The sequence below is a fragment of the Canis lupus genome, chromosome 8 (genome assembly GCF_048164855.1).
Source record: "Canis lupus baileyi chromosome 8, mCanLup2.hap1, whole genome shotgun sequence".
Classification (NCBI taxonomy): domain Eukaryota; kingdom Metazoa; phylum Chordata; class Mammalia; order Carnivora; family Canidae; genus Canis; species Canis lupus.
Genome location: NC_132845.1, coordinates 77,963,798 through 77,984,511, shown reverse-complemented (window position 1 = coordinate 77,984,511; position 20,714 = coordinate 77,963,798).

Sequence of the window (20,714 nt, the reverse complement as noted above, 5' to 3'; positions counted from 1 at the left end):
GTGCAGTAGGGTGGTAATCTTGGAACCTCCTGACTCAGAATACTGCTACCTTCACACTGCCATAAGAATGCTGCCTGTTGAGAGCTGGCTTCTAGGCATGCTTTCCTGGGAGTGCTGAGGAAAGGGCAGAACCCTCCCGCATCCTGCCTGACTGTAGGCGTAGCTGCTAACATCCTAATGTTAGTGGCTGAGAGAGGTTGCGGGAAAAGCATGTGTAAGCATTGGGCCTGAACTCCTGTGTATCTGAGTTGAATACAGTGATTTCCAATGGCCTACTTCAATCAGAGTGTAGCTAAGTTCCAACTCCCATGTCAGAATGGGTAGCAGACATCTGCCTCCCATGCATACACACTTCAGAGAGTTGAGCTGATAGCCTGTTCATCTCCATCCAGCCTGCTGGTACCCTTTGCTTCTAAAAGGCCTAGGCTCGCTGTTTGACGGAAGTGTTGGGAGAGGTAATTGGAATCTCCCGGCACCCAAGACGAGTGCCTCCAAGCTCAATCAAGCGATTTCGTAGTAATTCCTGTGGTAGGCTGGTGCTACATACTAAGTTCCATACGTGAGAAGGTAGCTGAACGCCTTGTCCAAAAGCATCTTACTTCTGAGAGTTGAGCTCACCCTCAGTCCCTCACAGTTCCACACTGCCTGCAGAGTGAGTTTCGCAGATCTTCACCAGAGACGTTTGCCAGAGGCTTCTGAGACGCAAGTTAACAATGCAGACCTGGAGGGTATCTCCAGGTGCAGTAGAGTGGTAATCTTGGAACCTCCTGACTCAGAATACTGTTACCTTCACACTGCCATAAGAATGCAGCTAGTTGAGAGCTGGCTTCAAGGAATGCTTCCCTCGGAGAGCTGAGGTCAGTGCAGAACTCTCACGCATCCTGCCTGACTGTAGGCGTAGCTGCTAATATCCTAATGTTAGTGGCTGAGAGAGGTTGTGGAAAAAGCATGTGTAAGCATTGGGCCTGAACTCCTGTGTATCTGAGTTGAATACAGCGATTTCCAAAGGCCTACTTAAATCAGACTGTAGCTAGGTTCCAACTCCCATGTCCGAGTGGGTAGCAGACATCTGCCTCCCATGCATACACACTTCTGAGAGTTGAGCTTATGGCCTGTAACCCTACCTCCTGCCTGAATCTAACTTTCGCTTCCAAAAGGCCTAGGCTCGCTGCTTCACCGAAGTGTTGGGAGAGGTAACTGGAATCTGCCGGCACACAAGACTAGTGCCTCCAAGCTCAATCCAGCGATTTCCCAGTAATTCCTGGGGTAGACTGGTGCTACATACTAAGTTCCATATGTGAGAAGGTAGCTGAACGTCTTGTCCAAAATCATCTTACTGCTGAGAGTTGAGCTCACCCTCAGTCCCTCACAGTTCCACACTGCCTGCAGAGTGAGTTTCGCACGTCTTTACCAGAGACTTTTGCCAGAGGCTTCTGAGACGCAAGTTAACAATGCAGACCTGGCGGGTATCTCAAGGTGCAGTAGAGTCGTAATCTGGGAACCTCCTGTCTCAGAATACTGTTACCTTCACCCTGCCATAAGAATGCAGCTAGTTGACAGCTGGCTTCAAGGCATGCTTCCCTGTGAGAGCTAAGGACAGGGCACAACCCTCCCGCATCCTGCTTGACTGTAGAAGGAGCTGCTAACGTCCTCATGTTAGTGGCAGGGAAAGGTCGTGAGAAAAGCATGTGGAATCGTTGTGCCTGAACTCCCGTGTATCTGAGTTGAATACAGCGATTTCCAAAGTCCTTTTCATCAGAGTGTAGCTAGGTTCCCACTCGCATGTACGAGTGGGTAGCAGACATCTGCCTCCCATGCATACACAGTTCTGAGAGTTGAGCTTATGGCCTGTAGCCCTACCTCCTGCCTGCAGCTAACTTTCGCTTCCAAAAGGCCTAGGCTCGCTGCTTCACCGAAGTGTTAGGAGAGGTAACTGGAATCTCCCGGCACACAAGTCTAGTGCCTCCAAGCTCAATCCAGCGATTTCCAAGTAATTCCTGGGGTAGACTGGTGCTACATACTAAGTTCCATATGTGAGAAGGTAGCTGAACGCCTTGTCCAAAATCATCTTACTGCTGAGAGTTGAGCTCACCCTCAGTCCCTCACAGTTCCACACTGCCTGCAGAGTGAGTTTCCCACGTCTTCACCAGAGACTTTTGCCAGAGGCCTCTGAGACGCAAGTTAACAATGCAGACCTGGAGGGTATCTCCAGGTGCAGTAGAGTGGTAATCTGGGAACCTCCTTACTCAGAATACTGCTACCTTCACACTGTCATAAGAATGCAGCTAGTTGAGAGCTGGCTTCAAGGCATGCTTCCCTGTGAGAGCTGAGGACAGGGCAGAACCCTCCCGCATCCTGCCTGACTGTAGACGTACCTGCTAACCTCCTTCTGTTAGTGGCTGGGATAGGTTGTGGGAAAAGCATGTGTAAGCATTGGGCCTGAACTCCCGTGTATCTGAGTTGAATACAGCGATTTCCAACATCCTTCTTCAATAGGAGTGTAGCTAGGTTCCAACTCCCATGTCCGAGTGGGTAGCAGACATCTGCCTCCCATGCATACACACTTCTGAGAGTTGAGCTTATGGCCTGTAACCCTACATCCTGCCTGCCGCTACCTTTCGTTTCCAAAAGGCCTAGGCTCGCTGCTTGACGCAAGTGTTGGGAGAGGTAATTGGAATTTCCCGGCACACAAGACGAGTGCCTCCAAGCTCAATCAAGCGATTTCCTAGTAATTCCTGGGGTAGACTGGTGCTACATACTAAGTTCCATACGTGAGTAGGTAGTTGAACGCCTTGTCCAAAAACATCTTACTTCTGAGAGTTGAGCTCACCCTCAGTCCCTCACAGTTCCACACTGCCTGCAGAGTGAGTTTCACACGTCTTCACCACAGACGTTTGCCACAGGCTTCTGAGACGCAAGTTAACAATGCAGACCTGGAGGGTATCTCCAGGTGCAGTAGGGTGGTAATCTTGGAACCTCCTGACTCAGAATACTGCTACCTTCACACTGCCATAAGAATGCTGCCTGTTGAGAGCTGGCTTCTAGGCATGCTTTCCTGGGAGTGCTGAGGAAAGGGCAGAACCCTCACGCATCCTGCCTGACTGTAGGCGTAGCTGCTAACATCCTAATGTTAGTGGCTGAGAGAGGTTGCGGGAAAAGCATGTGTAAGCATTGGGCCTGAACTCCTGTGTATCTGAGTTGAATACAGTGATTTCCAATGGCCTACTTCAATCAGAGTGTAGCTAAGTTCCAACTCCCATGTCAGAATGGGTAGCAGACATCTGCCTCCCATGCATACACACTTCAGAGAGTTGAGCTGATAGCCTGTTCATCTCCATCCAGCCTGGTGGTACCCTTTGCTTCTAAAAGGCCTAGGCTCGCTGTTTGACGGAAGTGTTGGGAGAGGTAATTGGAATCTCCCGGCACCCAAGACGAGTGCCTCCAAGCTCAATCAAGCGATTTCGTAGTAATTCCTGTGGTAGGCTGGTGCTACATACTAAGTTCCATACGTGAGAAGGTAGCTGAACGCCTTGTCCAAAAGCATCTTACTTCTGAGAGTTGAGCTCACCCTCAGTCCCTCACAGTTCCACACTGCCTGCAGAGTGAGTTTCGCAGATCTTCACCAGAGACGTTTGCCAGAGGCTTCTGAGACGCAAGTTAACAATGCAGACCTGGAGGGTATCTCCAGGTGCAGTAGAGTGGTAATCTTGGAACCTCCTGACTCAGAATACTGTTACCTTCACACTGCCATAAGAATGCAGCTAGTTGAGAGCTGGCTTCAAGGAATGCTTCCCTCGGAGAGCTGAGGTCAGTGCAGAACTCTCACGCATCCTGCCTGACTGTAGGCGTAGCTGCTAATATCCTAATGTTAGTGGCTGAGAGAGGTTGTGGAAAAAGCATGTGTAAGCATTGGGCCTGAACTCCTGTGTATCTGAGTTGAATACAGCGATTTCCAAAGGCCTACTTAAATCAGACTGTAGCTAGGTTCCAACTCCCATGTCCGAGTGGGTAGCAGACATCTGCCTCCCATGCATACACACTTCTGAGAGTTGAGCTTATGGCCTGTAACCCTACCTCCTGCCTGAATCTAACTTTCGCTTCCAAAAGGCCTAGGCTCGCTGCTTCACCGAAGTGTTGGGAGAGGTAACTGGAATCTGCCGGCACACAAGACTAGTGCCTCCAAGCTCAATCCAGCGATTTCCCAGTAATTCCTGGGGTAGACTGGTGCTACATACTAAGTTCCATATGTGAGAAGGTAGCTGAACGTCTTGTCCAAAATCATCTTACTGCTGAGAGTTGAGCTCACCCTCAGTCCCTCACAGTTCCACACTGCCTGCAGAGTGAGTTTCGCACGTCTTTACCAGAGACTTTTGCCAGAGGCTTCTGAGACGCAAGTTAACAATGCAGACCTGGCGGGTATCTCAAGGTGCAGTAGAGTCGTAATCTGGGAACCTCCTGTCTCAGAATACTGTTACCTTCACCCTGCCATAAGAATGCAGCTAGTTGACAGCTGGCTTCAAGGCATGCTTCCCTGTGAGAGCTAAGGACAGGGCACAACCCTCCCGCATCCTGCTTGACTGTAGAAGGAGCTGCTAACGTCCTCATGTTAGTGGCAGGGAAAGGTCGTGAGAAAAGCATGTGGAATCGTTGTGCCTGAACCCACGTGTATCTGAGTTGAATACAGCGATTTCCAAAGTCCTTCTTCATCAGAGTGTAGCTAGGTTCCCACTCGCATGTACGAGTGGGTAGCAGACATCTGCCTCCCATGCATACACAGTTCTGAGAGTTGAGCTTATGGCCTGTAGCCCTACCTCCTGCCTGCAGCTAACTTTCGCTTCCAAAAGGCCTAGGCTCGCTGCTTCACCGAAGTGTTGGGAGAGGTAACTGGAATCTCCCGGCACACAAGTCTAGTGCCTCCAAGCTCAATCCAGCGATTTCCAAGTAATTCCTGGGGTAGACTGGTGCTACATACTAAGTTCCATATGTGAGAAGGTAGCTGAACGCCTTGTCCAAAATCATCTTACTGCTGAGAGTTGAGCTCACCCTCAGTCCCTCACAGTTCCACACTGCCTGCAGAGTGAGTTTCCCACGTCTTCACCAGAGACTTTTGCCAGAGGCCTCTGAGACGCAAGTTAACAATGCAGACCTGGAGGGTATCTCCAGGTGCAGTAGAGTGGTAATCTGGGAACCTCCTTACTCAGAATACTGCTACCTTCACACTGTCATAAGAATGCAGCTAGTTGAGAGCTGGCTTCAAGGCATGCTTCCCTGTGAGAGCTGAGTACAGGGCAGAACCCTCCCGCATCCTGCCTGACTGTAGACGTACCTGCTAACCTCCTTCTGTTAGTGGCTGGGATAGGTTGTGGGAAAAGCATGTGTAAGCATTGGGCCTGAACTCCCGTGTATCTGAGTTGAATACAGCGATTTCCAACATCCTTCTTCAATAGGAGTGTAGCTAGGTTCCAACTCCCATGTCCGAGTGGGTAGCAGACATCTGCCTCCCATGCATACACACTTCTGAGAGTTGAGCTTATGGCCTGTAACCCTACATCCTGCCTGCCGCTACCTTTCGTTTCCAAAAGGCCTAGGCTCGCTGCTTGACGCAAGTGTTGGGAGAGGTAATTGGAATTTCCCGGCACACAAGACGAGTGCCTCCAAGCTCAATCAAGCGATTTCCTAGTAATTCCTGGGGTAGACTGGTGCTACATACTAAGTTCCATACGTGAGTAGGTAGTTGAACGCCTTGTCCAAAAACATCTTACTTCTGAGAGTTGAGCTCACCCTCAGTCCCTCACAGTTCCACACTGCCTGCAGAGTGAGTTTCACACGTCTTCACCACAGACGTTTGCCACAGGCTTCTGAGACGCAAGTTAACAATGCAGACCTGGAGGGTATCTTCAGGTGCAGTAGGGTGGTAATCTTGGAACCTCCTGACTCAGAATACTGCTACCTTCACACTGCCATAAGAATGCTGCCTGTTGAGAGCTGGCTTCTAGGCATGCTTTCCTGGGAGTGCTGAGGAAAGGGCAGAACCCTCACGCATCCTGCCTGACTGTAGGCGTAGCTGCTAACATCCTAATGTTAGTGGCTGAGAGAGGTTGCGGGAAAAGCATGTGTAAGCATTGGGCCTGAACTCCTGTGTATCTGAGTTGAATACAGTGATTTCCAATGGCCTACTTCAATCAGAGTGTAGCTAAGTTCCAACTCCCATGTCAGAATGGGTAGCAGACATCTGCCTCCCATGCATACACACTTCAGAGAGTTGAGCTGATAGCCTGTTCATCTCCATCCAGCCTGGTGGTACCCTTTGCTTCTAAAAGGCCTAGGCTCGCTGTTTGACGGAAGTGTTGGGAGAGGTAATTGGAATCTCCCGGCACCCAAGACGAGTGCCTCCAAGCTCAATCAAGCGATTTCGTAGTAATTCCTGTGGTAGGCTGGTGCTACATACTAAGTTCCATACGTGAGAAGGTAGCTGAACGCCTTGTCCAAAAGCATCTTACTTCTGAGAGTTGAGCTCACCCTCAGTCCCTCACAGTTCCACACTGCCTGCAGAGTGAGTTTCGCAGATCTTCACCAGAGACGTTTGCCAGAGGCTTCTGAGACGCAAGTTAACAATGCAGACCTGGAGGGTATCTCCAGGTGCAGTAGAGTGGTAATCTTGGAACCTCCTGACTCAGAATACTGCTACCTTCACACTGCCATAAGAATGCAGCTAGTTGAGAGCTGGCTTCAAGGAATGCTTCCCTCGGAGAGCTGAGGTCAGTGCAGAACTCTCACGCATCCTGCCTGACTGTAGGCGTAGCTGCTAATATCCTAATGTTAGTGGCTGAGAGAGGTTGTGGAAAAAGCATGTGTAAGCATTGGGCCTGAACTCCTGTGTATCTGAGTTGAATACAGCGATTTCCAAAGGCCTACTTAAATCAGACTGTAGCTAGGTTCCAACTCCCATGTCCGAGTGGGTAGCAGACATCTGCCTCCCATGCATACACACTTCTGAGAGTTGAGCTTATGGCCTGTAACCCTACCTCCTGCCTGAATCTAACTTTCGCTTCCAAAAGGCCTAGGCTCGCTGCTTCACCGAAGTGTTGGGAGAGGTAACTGGAATCTGCCGGCACACAAGACTAGTGCCTCCAAGCTCAATCCAGCGATTTCCCAGTAATTCCTGGGGTAGACTGGTGCTACATACTAAGTTCCATATGTGAGAAGGTAGCTGAACGTCTTGTCCAAAATCATCTTACTGCTGAGAGTTGAGCTCACCCTCAGTCCCTCACAGTTCCACACTGCCTGCAGAGTGAGTTTCGCACGTCTTTACCAGAGACTTTTGCCAGAGGCTTCTGAGACGCAAGTTAACAATGCAGACCTGGCGGGTATCTCAAGGTGCAGTAGAGTCGTAATCTGGGAACCTCCTGTCTCAGAATACTGTTACCTTCACCCTGCCATAAGAATGCAGCTAGTTGACAGCTGGCTTCAAGGCATGCTTCCCTGTGAGAGCTAAGGACAGGGCACAACCCTCCCGCATCCTGCTTGACTGTAGAAGGAGCTGCTAACGTCCTCATGTTAGTGGCAGGGAAAGGTCGTGAGAAAAGCATGTGGAATCGTTGTGCCTGAACCCACGTGTATCTGAGTTGAATACAGCGATTTCCAAAGTCCTTCTTCATCAGAGTGTAGCTAGGTTCCCACTCGCATGTACGAGTGGGTAGCAGACATCTGCCTCCCATGCATACACAGTTCTGAGAGTTGAGCTTATGGCCTGTAGCCCTACCTCCTGCCTGCAGCTAACTTTCGCTTCCAAAAGGCCTAGGCTCGCTGCTTCACCGAAGTGTTGGGAGAGGTAACTGGAATCTCCCGGCACACAAGTCTAGTGCCTCCAAGCTCAATCCAGCGATTTCCAAGTAATTCCTGGGGTAGACTGGTGCTACATACTAAGTTCCATATGTGAGAAGGTAGCTGAACGCCTTGTCCAAAATCATCTTACTGCTGAGAGTTGAGCTCACCCTCAGTCCCTCACAGTTCCACACTGCCTGCAGAGTGAGTTTCCCACGTCTTCACCAGAGACTTTTGCCAGAGGCCTCTGAGACGCAAGTTAACAATGCAGACCTGGAGGGTATCTCCAGGTGCAGTAGAGTGGTAATCTGGGAACCTCCTTACTCAGAATACTGCTACCTTCACACTGTCATAAGAATGCAGCTAGTTGAGAGCTGGCTTCAAGGCATGCTTCCCTGTGAGAGCTGAGTACAGGGCAGAACCCTCCCGCATCCTGCCTGACTGTAGACGTACCTGCTAACCTCCTTCTGTTAGTGGCTGGGATAAGTTGTGGGAAAAGCATGTGTAAGCATTGGGCCTGAACTCCCGTGTATCTGAGTTGAATACAGCGATTTCCAACATCCTTCTTCAATAGGAGTGTAGCTAGGTTCCAACTCCCATGTCCGAGTGGGTAGCAGACATCTGCCTCCCATGCATACACACTTCTGAGAGTTGAGCTTATGGCCTGTAACCCTACATCCTGCCTGCCGCTACCTTTCGTTTCCAAAAGGCCTAGGCTCGCTGCTTGACGCAAGTGTTGGGAGAGGTAATTGGAATTTCCCGGCACACAAGACGAGTGCCTCCAAGCTCAATCAAGCGATTTCCTAGTAATAACTGGGGTAGACTGGTGCTACATACTAAGTTCCATACGTGAGTAGTTAGTTGAACGCCTTGTCCAAAAACATCTTACTTCTGAGAGTTGAGCTCACCCTCAGTCCCTCACAGTTCCACACTGCCTGCAGAGTGAGTTTCACAGGTCTTCACCACAGACGTTTGCCACAGGCTTCTGAGACGCAAGTTAACAATGCAGACCTGGAGGGTATCTCCAGGTGCAGTAGGGTGGTAATCTTGGAACCTCCTGACTCAGAATACTGCTACCTTCACACTGCCATAAGAATGCTGCCTGTTGAGAGCTGGCTTCTAGGCATGCTTTCCTGGGAGTGCTGAGGAAAGGGCAGAACCCTCACGCATCCTGCCTGACTGTAGGCGTAGCTGCTAACATCCTAATGTTAGTGGCTGAGAGAGGTTGCGGGAAAAGCATGTGTAAGCATTGGGCCTGAACTCCTGTGTATCTGAGTTGAATACAGTGATTTCCAATGGCCTACTTCAATCAGAGTGTAGCTAAGTTCCAACTCCCATGTCAGAATGGGTAGCAGACATCTGCCTCCCATGCATACACACTTCAGAGAGTTGAGCTGATTGCCTGTTCATCTCCATCCAGCCTGCTGGTACCCTTTGCTTCTAAAAGGCCTAGGCTCGCTGTTTGACGGAAGTGTTGGGAGAGGTAATTGGAATCTCCCGGCACCCAAGACGAGTGCCTCCAAGCTCAATCAAGCGATTTCGTAGTAATTCCTGTGGTAGGCTGGTGCTACATACTAAGTTCCATACGTGAGAAGGTAGCTGAACGCCTTGTCCAAAATCATCTTACTGCTGAGAGTTGAGCTCACCCTTAGTCCCTCACAGTTCCACACTGCCTGCAGAGTGAGTTTCCCACGTCTTCACCAGAGACTTTTGCCAGAGGCCTCTGAGACGCAAGTTAACAATGCAGACCTGGAGGGTATCTCCAGGTGCAGTAGAGTGGTAATCTGGGAACCTCCTTACTCAGAATACTGCTACCTTCACACTGTCATAAGAATGCAGCTAGTTGAGAGCTGGCTTCAAGGCATGCTTCCCTGTGAGAGCTGAGGACAGGGCAGAACCCTCCCGCATCCTGCCTGACTGTAGACGTACCTGCTAACCTCCTTCTGTTAGTGGCTGGGATAGGTTGTGGGAAAAGCATGTGTAAGCATTGGGCCTGAACTCCCGTGTATCTGAGTTGAATACAGCGATTTCCAACATCCTTCTTCAATAGGAGTGTAGCTAGGTTCCAACTCCCATGTCCGAGTGGGTAGCAGACATCTGCCTCCCATGCATACACACTTCTGAGAGTTGAGCTTATGGCCTGTAACCCTACATCCTGCCTGCCGCTACCTTTCGTTTCCAAAAGGCCTAGGCTCGCTGCTTGACGCAAGTGTTGGGAGAGGTAATTGGAATTTCCCGGCACACAAGACGAGTGCCTCCAAGCTCAATCAAGCGATTTCCTAGTAATTCCTGGGGTAGACTGGTGCTACATACTAAGTTCCATACGTGAGTAGGTAGTTGAACGCCTTGTCCAAAAACATCTTACTTCTGAGAGTTGAGCTCACCCTCAGTCCCTCACAGTTCCACACTGCCTGCAGAGTGAGTTTCAAACGTCTTCACCACAGACGTTTGCCACAGGCTTCTGAGACGCAAGTTAACAATGCAGACCTGGAGGGTATCTCCAGGTGCAGTAGGGTGGTAATCTTGGAACCTCCTGACTCAGAATACTGCTACCTTCACACTGCCATAAGAATGCTGCCTGTTGAGAGCTGGCTTCTAGGCATGCTTTCCTGGGAGTGCTGAGGAAAGGGCAGAACCCTCCCGCATCCTGCCTGACTGTAGGCGTAGCTGCTAACATCCTAATGTTAGTGGCTGAGAGAGGTTGCGGGAAAAGCATGTGTAAGCATTGGGCCTGAACTCCTGTGTATCTGAGTTGAATACAGTGATTTCCAATGGCCTACTTCAATCAGAGTGTAGCTAAGTTCCAACTCCCATGTCAGAATGGGTAGCAGACATCTGCCTCCCATGCATACACACTTCAGAGAGTTGAGCTGATAGCCTGTTCATCTCCATCCAGCCTGCTGGTACCCTTTGCTTCTAAAAGGCCTAGGCTCGCTGTTTGACGGAAGTGTTGGGAGAGGTAATTGGAATCTCCCGGCACCCAAGACGAGTGCCTCCAAGCTCAATCAAGCGATTTCGTAGTAATTCCTGTGGTAGGCTGGTGCTACATACTAAGTTCCATACGTGAGAAGGTAGCTGAACGCCTTGTCCAAAAGCATCTTACTTCTGAGAGTTGAGCTCACCCTCAGTCCCTCACAGTTCCACACTGCCTGCAGAGTGAGTTTCGCAGATCTTCACCAGAGACGTTTGCCAGAGGCTTCTGAGACGCAAGTTAACAATGCAGACCTGGAGGGTATCTCCAGGTGCAGTAGAGTGGTAATCTTGGAACCTCCTGACTCAGAATACTGTTACCTTCACACTGCCATAAGAATGCAGCTAGTTGAGAGCTGGCTTCAAGGAATGCTTCCCTCGGAGAGCTGAGGTCAGTGCAGAACTCTCACGCATCCTGCCTGACTGTAGGCGTAGCTGCTAATATCCTAATGTTAGTGGCTGAGAGAGGTTGTGGAAAAAGCATGTGTAAGCATTGGGCCTGAACTCCTGTGTATCTGAGTTGAATACAGCGATTTCCAAAGGCCTACTTAAATCAGACTGTAGCTAGGTTCCAACTCCCATGTCCGAGTGGGTAGCAGACATCTGCCTCCCATGCATACACACTTCTGAGAGTTGAGCTTATGGCCTGTAACCCTACCTCCTGCCTGAATCTAACTTTCGCTTCCAAAAGGCCTAGGCTCGCTGCTTCACCGAAGTGTTGGGAGAGGTAACTGGAATCTGCCGGCACACAAGACTAGTGCCTCCAAGCTCAATCCAGCGATTTCCCAGTAATTCCTGGGGTAGACTGGTGCTACATACTAAGTTCCATATGTGAGAAGGTAGCTGAACGTCTTGTCCAAAATCATCTTACTGCTGAGAGTTGAGCTCACCCTCAGTCCCTCACAGTTCCACACTGCCTGCAGAGTGAGTTTCGCACGTCTTTACCAGAGACTTTTGCCAGAGGCTTCTGAGACGCAAGTTAACAATGCAGACCTGGCGGGTATCTCAAGGTGCAGTAGAGTCGTAATCTGGGAACCTCCTGTCTCAGAATACTGTTACCTTCACCCTGCCATAAGAATGCAGCTAGTTGACAGCTGGCTTCAAGGCATGCTTCCCTGTGAGAGCTAAGGACAGGGCACAACCCTCCCGCATCCTGCTTGACTGTAGAAGGAGCTGCTAACGTCCTCATGTTAGTGGCAGGGAAAGGTCGTGAGAAAAGCATGTGGAATCGTTGTGCCTGAACTCCCGTGTATCTGAGTTGAATACAGCGATTTCCAAAGTCCTTTTCATCAGAGTGTAGCTAGGTTCCCACTCGCATGTACGAGTGGGTAGCAGACATCTGCCTCCCATGCATACACAGTTCTGAGAGTTGAGCTTATGGCCTGTAGCCCTACCTCCTGCCTGCAGCTAACTTTCGCTTCCAAAAGGCCTAGGCTCGCTGCTTCACCGAAGTGTTAGGAGAGGTAACTGGAATCTCCCGGCACACAAGTCTAGTGCCTCCAAGCTCAATCCAGCGATTTCCAAGTAATTCCTGGGGTAGACTGGTGCTACATACTAAGTTCCATATGTGAGAAGGTAGCTGAACGCCTTGTCCAAAATCATCTTACTGCTGAGAGTTGAGCTCACCCTCAGTCCCTCACAGTTCCACACTGCCTGCAGAGTGAGTTTCCCACGTCTTCACCAGAGACTTTTGCCAGAGGCCTCTGAGACGCAAGTTAACAATGCAGACCTGGAGGGTATCTCCAGGTGCAGTAGAGTGGTAATCTGGGAACCTCCTTACTCAGAATACTGCTACCTTCACACTGTCATAAGAATGCAGCTAGTTGAGAGCTGGCTTCAAGGCATGCTTCCCTGTGAGAGCTGAGGACAGGGCAGAACCCTCCCGCATCCTGCCTGACTGTAGACGTACCTGCTAACCTCCTTCTGTTAGTGGCTGGGATAGGTTGTGGGAAAAGCATGTGTAAGCATTGGGCCTGAACTCCCGTGTATCTGAGTTGAATACAGCGATTTCCAACATCCTTCTTCAATAGGAGTGTAGCTAGGTTCCAACTCCCATGTCCGAGTGGGTAGCAGACATCTGCCTCCCATGCATACACACTTCTGAGAGTTGAGCTTATGGCCTGTAACCCTACATCCTGCCTGCCGCTACCTTTCGTTTCCAAAAGGCCTAGGCTCGCTGCTTGACGCAAGTGTTGGGAGAGGTAATTGGAATTTCCCGGCACACAAGACGAGTGCCTCCAAGCTCAATCAAGCGATTTCCTAGTAATTCCTGGGGTAGACTGGTGCTACATACTAAGTTCCATACGTGAGTAGGTAGTTGAACGCCTTGTCCAAAAACATCTTACTTCTGAGAGTTGAGCTCACCCTCAGTCCCTCACAGTTCCACACTGCCTGCAGAGTGAGTTTCACACGTCTTCACCACAGACGTTTGCCACAGGCTTCTGAGACGCAAGTTAACAATGCAGACCTGGAGGGTATCTCCAGGTGCAGTAGGGTGGTAATCTTGGAACCTCCTGACTCAGAATACTGCTACCTTCACACTGCCATAAGAATGCTGCCTGTTGAGAGCTGGCTTCTAGGCATGCTTTCCTGGGAGTGCTGAGGAAAGGGCAGAACCCTCACGCATCCTGCCTGACTGTAGGCGTAGCTGCTAACATCCTAATGTTAGTGGCTGAGAGAGGTTGCGGGAAAAGCATGTGTAAGCATTGGGCCTGAACTCCTGTGTATCTGAGTTGAATACAGTGATTTCCAATGGCCTACTTCAATCAGAGTGTAGCTAAGTTCCAACTCCCATGTCAGAATGGGTAGCAGACATCTGCCTCCCATGCATACACACTTCAGAGAGTTGAGCTGATAGCCTGTTCATCTCCATCCAGCCTGCTGGTACCCTTTGCTTCTAAAAGGCCTAGGCTCGCTGTTTGACGGAAGTGTTGGGAGAGGTAATTGGAATCTCCCGGCACCCAAGACGAGTGCCTCCAAGCTCAATCAAGCGATTTCGTAGTAATTCCTGTGGTAGGCTGGTGCTACATACTAAGTTCCATACGTGAGAAGGTAGCTGAACGCCTTGTCCAAAAGCATCTTACTTCTGAGAGTTGAGCTCACCCTCAGTCCCTCACAGTTCCACACTGCCTGCAGAGTGAGTTTCGCAGATCTTCACCAGAGACGTTTGCCAGAGGCTTCTGAGACGCAAGTTAACAATGCAGACCTGGAGGGTATCTCCAGGTGCAGTAGAGTGGTAATCTTGGAACCTCCTGACTCAGAATACTGTTACCTTCACACTGCCATAAGAATGCAGCTAGTTGAGAGCTGGCTTCAAGGAATGCTTCCCTCGGAGAGCTGAGGTCAGTGCAGAACTCTCACGCATCCTGCCTGACTGTAGGCGTAGCTGCTAATATCCTAATGTTAGTGGCTGAGAGAGGTTGTGGAAAAAGCATGTGTAAGCATTGGGCCTGAACTCCTGTGTATCTGAGTTGAATACAGCGATTTCCAAAGGCCTACTTAAATCAGACTGTAGCTAGGTTCCAACTCCCATGTCCGAGTGGGTAGCAGACATCTGCCTCCCATGCATACACACTTCTGAGAGTTGAGCTTATGGCCTGTAACCCTACCTCCTGCCTGAATCTAACTTTCGCTTCCAAAAGGCCTAGGCTCGCTGCTTCACCGAAGTGTTGGGAGAGGTAACTGGAATCTGCCGGCACACAAGACTAGTGCCTCCAAGCTCAATCCAGCGATTTCCCAGTAATTCCTGGGGTAGACTGGTGCTACATACTAAGTTCCATATGTGAGAAGGTAGCTGAACGTCTTGTCCAAAATCATCTTACTGCTGAGAGTTGAGCTCACCCTCAGTCCCTCACAGTTCCACACTGCCTGCAGAGTGAGTTTCGCACGTCTTTACCAGAGACTTTTGCCAGAGGCTTCTGAGACGCAAGTTAACAATGCAGACCTGGCGGGTATCTCAAGGTGCAGTAGAGTCGTAATCTGGGAACCTCCTGTCTCAGAATACTGTTACCTTCACCCTGCCATAAGAATGCAGCTAGTTGACAGCTGGCTTCAAGGCATGCTTCCCTGTGAGAGCTAAGGACAGGGCACAACCCTCCCGCATCCTGCTTGACTGTAGAAGGAGCTGCTAACGTCCTCATGTTAGTGGCAGGGAAAGGTCGTGAGAAAAGCATGTGGAATCGTTGTGCCTGAACCCACGTGTATCTGAGTTGAATACAGCGATTTCCAAAGTCCTTCTTCATCAGAGTGTAGCTAGGTACCCACTCGCATGTACGAGTGGGTAGCAGACATCTGCCTCCCATGCATACACAGTTCTGAGAGTTGAGCTTATGGCCTGTAGCCCTACCTCCTGCCTGCAGCTAACTTTCGCTTCCAAAAGGCCTAGGCTCGCTGCTTCACCGAAGTGTTGGGAGAGGTAACTGGAATCTCCCGGCACACAAGTCTAGTGCCTCCAAGCTCAATCCAGCGATTTCCAAGTAATTCCTGGGGTAGACTGGTGCTACATACTAAGTTCCATATGTGAGAAGGTAGCTGAACGCCTTGTCCAAAATCATCTTACTGCTGAGAGTTGAGCTCACCCTCAGTCCCTCACAGTTCCACACTGCCTGCAGAGTGAGTTTCCCACGTCTTCACCAGAGACTTTTGCCAGAGGCCTCTGAGACGCAAGTTAACAATGCAGACCTGGAGGGTATCTCCAGGTGCAGTAGAGTGGTAATCTGGGAACCTCCTTACTCAGAATACTGCTACCTTCACACTGTCATAAGAATGCAGCTAGTTGAGAGCTGGCTTCAAGGCATGCTTCCCTGTGAGAGCTGAGGACAGGGCAGAACCCTCCCGCATCCTGCCTGACTGTAGACGTACCTGCTAACCTCCTTCTGTTAGTGGCTGGGATAGGTTGTGGGAAAAGCATGTGTAAGCATTGGGCCTGAACTCCCGTGTATCTGAGTTGAATACAGCGATTTCCAACATCCTTCTTCAATAGGAGTGTAGCTAGGTTCCAACTCCCATGTCCGAGTGGGTAGCAGACATCTGCCTCCCATGCATACACACTTCTGAGAGTTGAGCTTATGGCCTGTAACCCTACATCCTGCCTGCCGCTACCTTTCGTTTCCAAAAGGCCTAGGCTCGCTGCTTGACGCAAGTGTTGGGAGAGGTAATTGGAATTTCCCGGCACACAAGACGAGTGCCTCCAAGCTCAATCAAGCGATTTCCTAGTAATTCCTGGGGTAGACTGGTGCTACATACTAAGTTCCATACGTGAGTAGGTAGTTGAACGCCTTGTCCAAAAACATCTTACTTCTGAGAGTTGAGCTCACCCTCAGTCCCTCACAGTTCCACACTGCCTGCAGAGTGAGTTTCACACGTCTTCACCACAGACGTTTGCCACAGGCTTCTGAGACGCAAGTTAACAATGCAGACCTGGAGGGTATCTCCAGGTGCAGTAGGGTGGTAATCTTGGAACCTCCTGACTCAGAATACTGCTACCTTCACACTGCCATAAGAATGCTGCCTGTTGAGAGCTGGCTTCTAGGCATGCTTTCCTGGGAGTGCTGAGGAAAGGGCAGAACCCTCACGCATCCTGCCTGACTGTAGGCGTAGCTGCTAACATCCTAATGTTAGTGGCTGAGAGAGGTTGCGGGAAAAGCATGTGTAAGCATTGGGCCTGAACTCCTGTGTATCTGAGTTGAATACAGTGATTTCCAATGGCCTACTTCAATCAGAGTGTAGCTAAGTTCCAACTCCCATGTCAGAATGGGTAGCAGACATCTGCCTCCCATGCATACACACTTCAGAGAGTTGAGCTGATAGCCTGTTCATCTCCATCCAGCCTGGTGGTACCCTTTGCTTCTAAAAGGCCTAGGCTCGCTGTTTGACGGAAGTGTTGGGAGAGGTAATTGGAATCTCCCGGCACCCAAGACGAGTGCCTCCAAGCTCAATCAAGCGATTTCGTAGTAATTCCTGTGGTAGGCTGGTGCTACATACTAAGTTCCATACGTGAGAAGGTAGCTGAACGCCTTGTCCAAAAGCATCTTACTTCTGAGAGTTGAGCTCACCCTCAGTCCCTCACAGTTCCACACTGCCTGCAGAGTGAGTTTCGCAGATCTTCACCAGAGACGTTTGCCAGAGGCTTCTGAGACGCAAGTTAACAATGCAGACCTGGAGGGTATCTCCAGGTGCAGTAGAGTGGTAATCTTGGAACCTCCTGACTCAGAATACTGCTACCTTCACACTGCCATAAGAATGCAGCTAGTTGAGAGCTGGCTTCAAGGAATGCTTCCCTCGGAGAGCTGAGGTCAGTGCAGAACTCTCACGCATCCTGCCTGACTGTAGGCGTAGCTGCTAATATCCTAATGTTAGTGGCTGAGAGAGGTTGTGGAAAAAGCATGTGTAAGCATTGGGCCTGAACTCCTGTGTATCTGAGTTGAATACAGCGATTTCCAAAGGCCTACTTAAATCAGACTGTAGCTAGGTTCCAACTCCCATGTCCGAGTGGGTAGCAGACATCTGCCTCCCATGCATACACACTTCTGAGAGTTGAGCTTATGGCCTGTAACCCTACCTCCTGCCTGAATCTAACTTTCGCTTCCAAAAGGCCTAGGCTCGCTGCTTCACCGAAGTGTTGGGAGAGGTAACTGGAATCTGCCGGCACACAAGACTAGTGCCTCCAAGCTCAATCCAGCGATTTCCCAGTAATTCCTGGGGTAGACTGGTGCTACATACTAAGTTCCATATGTGAGAAGGTAGCTGAACGTCTTGTCCAAAATCATCTTACTGCTGAGAGTTGAGCTCACCCTCAGTCCCTCACAGTTCCACACTGCCTGCAGAGTGAGTTTCGCACGTCTTTACCAGAGACTTTTGCCAGAGGCTTCTGAGACGCAAGTTAACAATGCAGACCTGGCGGGTATCTCAAGGTGCAGTAGAGTCGTAATCTGGGAACCTCCTGTCTCAGAATACTGTTACCTTCACCCTGCCATAAGAATGCAGCTAGTTGACAGCTGGCTTCAAGGCATGCTTCCCTGTGAGAGCTAAGGACAGGGCACAACCCTCCCGCATCCTGCTTGACTGTAGAAGGAGCTGCTAACGTCCTCATGTTAGTGGCAGGGAAAGGTCGTGAGAAAAGCATGTGGAATCGTTGTGCCTGAACCCACGTGTATCTGAGTTGAATACAGCGATTTCCAAAGTCCTTCTTCATCAGAGTGTAGCTAGGTTCCCACTCGCATGTACGAGTGGGTAGCAGACATCTGCCTCCCATGCATACACAGTTCTGAGAGTTGAGCTTATGGCCTGTAGCCCTACCTCCTGCCTGCAGCTAACTTTCGCTTCCAAAAGGCCTAGGCTCGCTGCTTCACCGAAGTGTTGGGAGAGGTAACTGGAATCTCCCGGCACACAAGTCTAGTGCCTCCAAGCTCAATCCAGCGATTTCCAAGTAATTCCTGGGGTAGACTGGTGCTACATACTAAGTTCCATATGTGAGAAGGTAGCTGAACGCCTTGTCCAAAATCATCTTACTGCTGAGAGTTGAGCTCACCCTCAGTCCCTCACAGTTCCACACTGCCTGCAGAGTGAGTTTCCCACGTCTTCACCAGAGACTTTTGCCAGAGGCCTCTGAGACGCAAGTTAACAATGCAGACCTGGAGGGTATCTCCAGGTGCAGTAGAGTGGTAATCTGGGAACCTCCTTACTCAGAATACTGCTACCTTCACACTGTCATAAGAATGCAGCTAGTTGAGAGCTGGCTTCAAGGCATGCTTCCCTGTGAGAGCTGAGTACAGGGCAGAACCCTCCCGCATCCTGCCTGACTGTAGACGTACCTGCTAACCTCCTTCTGTTAGTGGCTGGGATAAGTTGTGGGAAAAGCATGTGTAAGCATTGGGCCTGAACTCCCGTGTATCTGAGTTGAATACAGCGATTTCCAACATCCTTCTTCAATAGGAGTGTAGCTAGGTTCCAACTCCCATGTCCGAGTGGGTAGCAGACATCTGCCTCCCATGCATACACACTTCTGAGAGTTGAGCTTATGGCCTGTAACCCTACATCCTGCCTGCCGCTACCTTTCGTTTCCAAAAGGCCTAGGCTCGCTGCTTGACGCAAGTGTTGGGAGAGGTAATTGGAATTTCCCGGCACACAAGACGAGTGCCTCCAAGCTCAATCAAGCGATTTCCTAGTAATAACTGGGGTAGACTGGTGCTACATACTAAGTTCCATACGTGAGTAGTTAGTTGAACGCCTTGTCCAAAAACATCTTACTTCTGAGAGTTGAGCTCACCCTCAGTCCCTCACAGTTCCACACTGCCTGCAGAGTGAGTTTCACAGGTCTTCACCACAGACGTTTGCCACAGGCTTCTGAGACGCAAGTTAACAATGCAGACCTGGAGGGTATCTCCAGGTGCAGTAGGGTGGTAATCTTGGAACCTCCTGACTCAGAATACTGCTACCTTCACACTGCCATAAGAATGCTGCCTGTTGAGAGCTGGCTTCTAGGCATGCTTTCCTGGGAGTGCTGAGGAAAGGGCAGAACCCTCCCGCATCCTGCCTGACTGTAGGCGTAGCTGCTAACATCCTAATGTTAGTGGCTGAGAGAGGTTGCGGGAAAAGCATGTGTAAGCATTGGGCCTGAACTCCTGTGTATCTGAGTTGAATACAGTGATTTCCAATGGCCTACTTCAATCAGAGTGTAGCTAAGTTCCAACTCCCATGTCAGAATGGGTAGCAGACATCTGCCTCCCATGCATACACACTTCAGAGAGTTGAGCTGATTGCCTGTTCATCTCCATCCAGCCTGCTGGTACCCTTTGCTTCTAAAAGGCCTAGGCTCGCTGTTTGACGGAAGTGTTGGGAGAGGTAATTGGAATCTCCCGGCACCCAAGACGAGTGCCTCCAAGCTCAATCAAGCGATTTCGTAGTAATTCCTGTGGTAGGCTGGTGCTACATACTAAGTTCCATACGTGAGAAGGTAGCTGAACGCCTTGTCCAAAATCATCTTACTGCTGAGAGTTGAGCTCACCCTTAGTCCCTCACAGTTCCACACTGCCTGCAGAGTGAGTTTCCCACGTCTTCACCAGAGACTTTTGCCAGAGGCCTCTGAGACGCAAGTTAACAATGCAGACCTGGAGGGTATCTCCAGGTGCAGTAGAGTGGTAATCTGGGAACCTCCTTACTCAGAATACTGCTACCTTCACACTGTCATAAGAATGCAGCTAGTTGAGAGCTGGCTTCAAGGCATGCTTCCCTGTGAGAGCTGAGGACAGGGCAGAACCCTCCCGCATCCTGCCTGACTGTAGACGTACCTGCTAACCTCCTTCTGTTAGTGGCTGGGATAGGTTGTGGGAAAAGCATGTGTAAGCATTGGGCCTGAACTCCCGTGTATCTGAGTTGAATACAGCGATTTCCAACATCCTTCTTCAATAGGAGTGTAGCTAGGTTCCAACTCCCATGTCCGAGTGGGTAGCAGACATCTGCCTCCCATGCATACACACTTCTGAGAGTTGAGCTTATGGCCTGTAACCCTACATCCTGCCTGCCGCTACCTTTCGTTTCCAAAAGGCCTAGGCTCGCTGCTTGACGCAAGTGTTGGGAGAGGTAATTGGAATTTCCCGGCACACAAGACGAGTGCCTCCAAGCTCAATCAAGCGATTTCCTAGTAATTCCTGGGGTAGACTGGTGCTACATACTAAGTTCCATACGTGAGTAGGTAGTTGAACGCCTTGTCCAAAAACATCTTACTTCTGAGAGTTGAGCTCACCCTCAGTCCCTCACAGTTCCACACTGCCTGCAGAGTGAGTTTCACACGTCTTCACCACAGACGTTTGCCACAGGCTTCTGAGACGCAAGTTAACAATGCAGACCTGGAGGGTATCTCCAGGTGCAGTAGGGTGGTAATCTTGGAACCTCCTGACTCAGAATACTGCTACCTTCACACT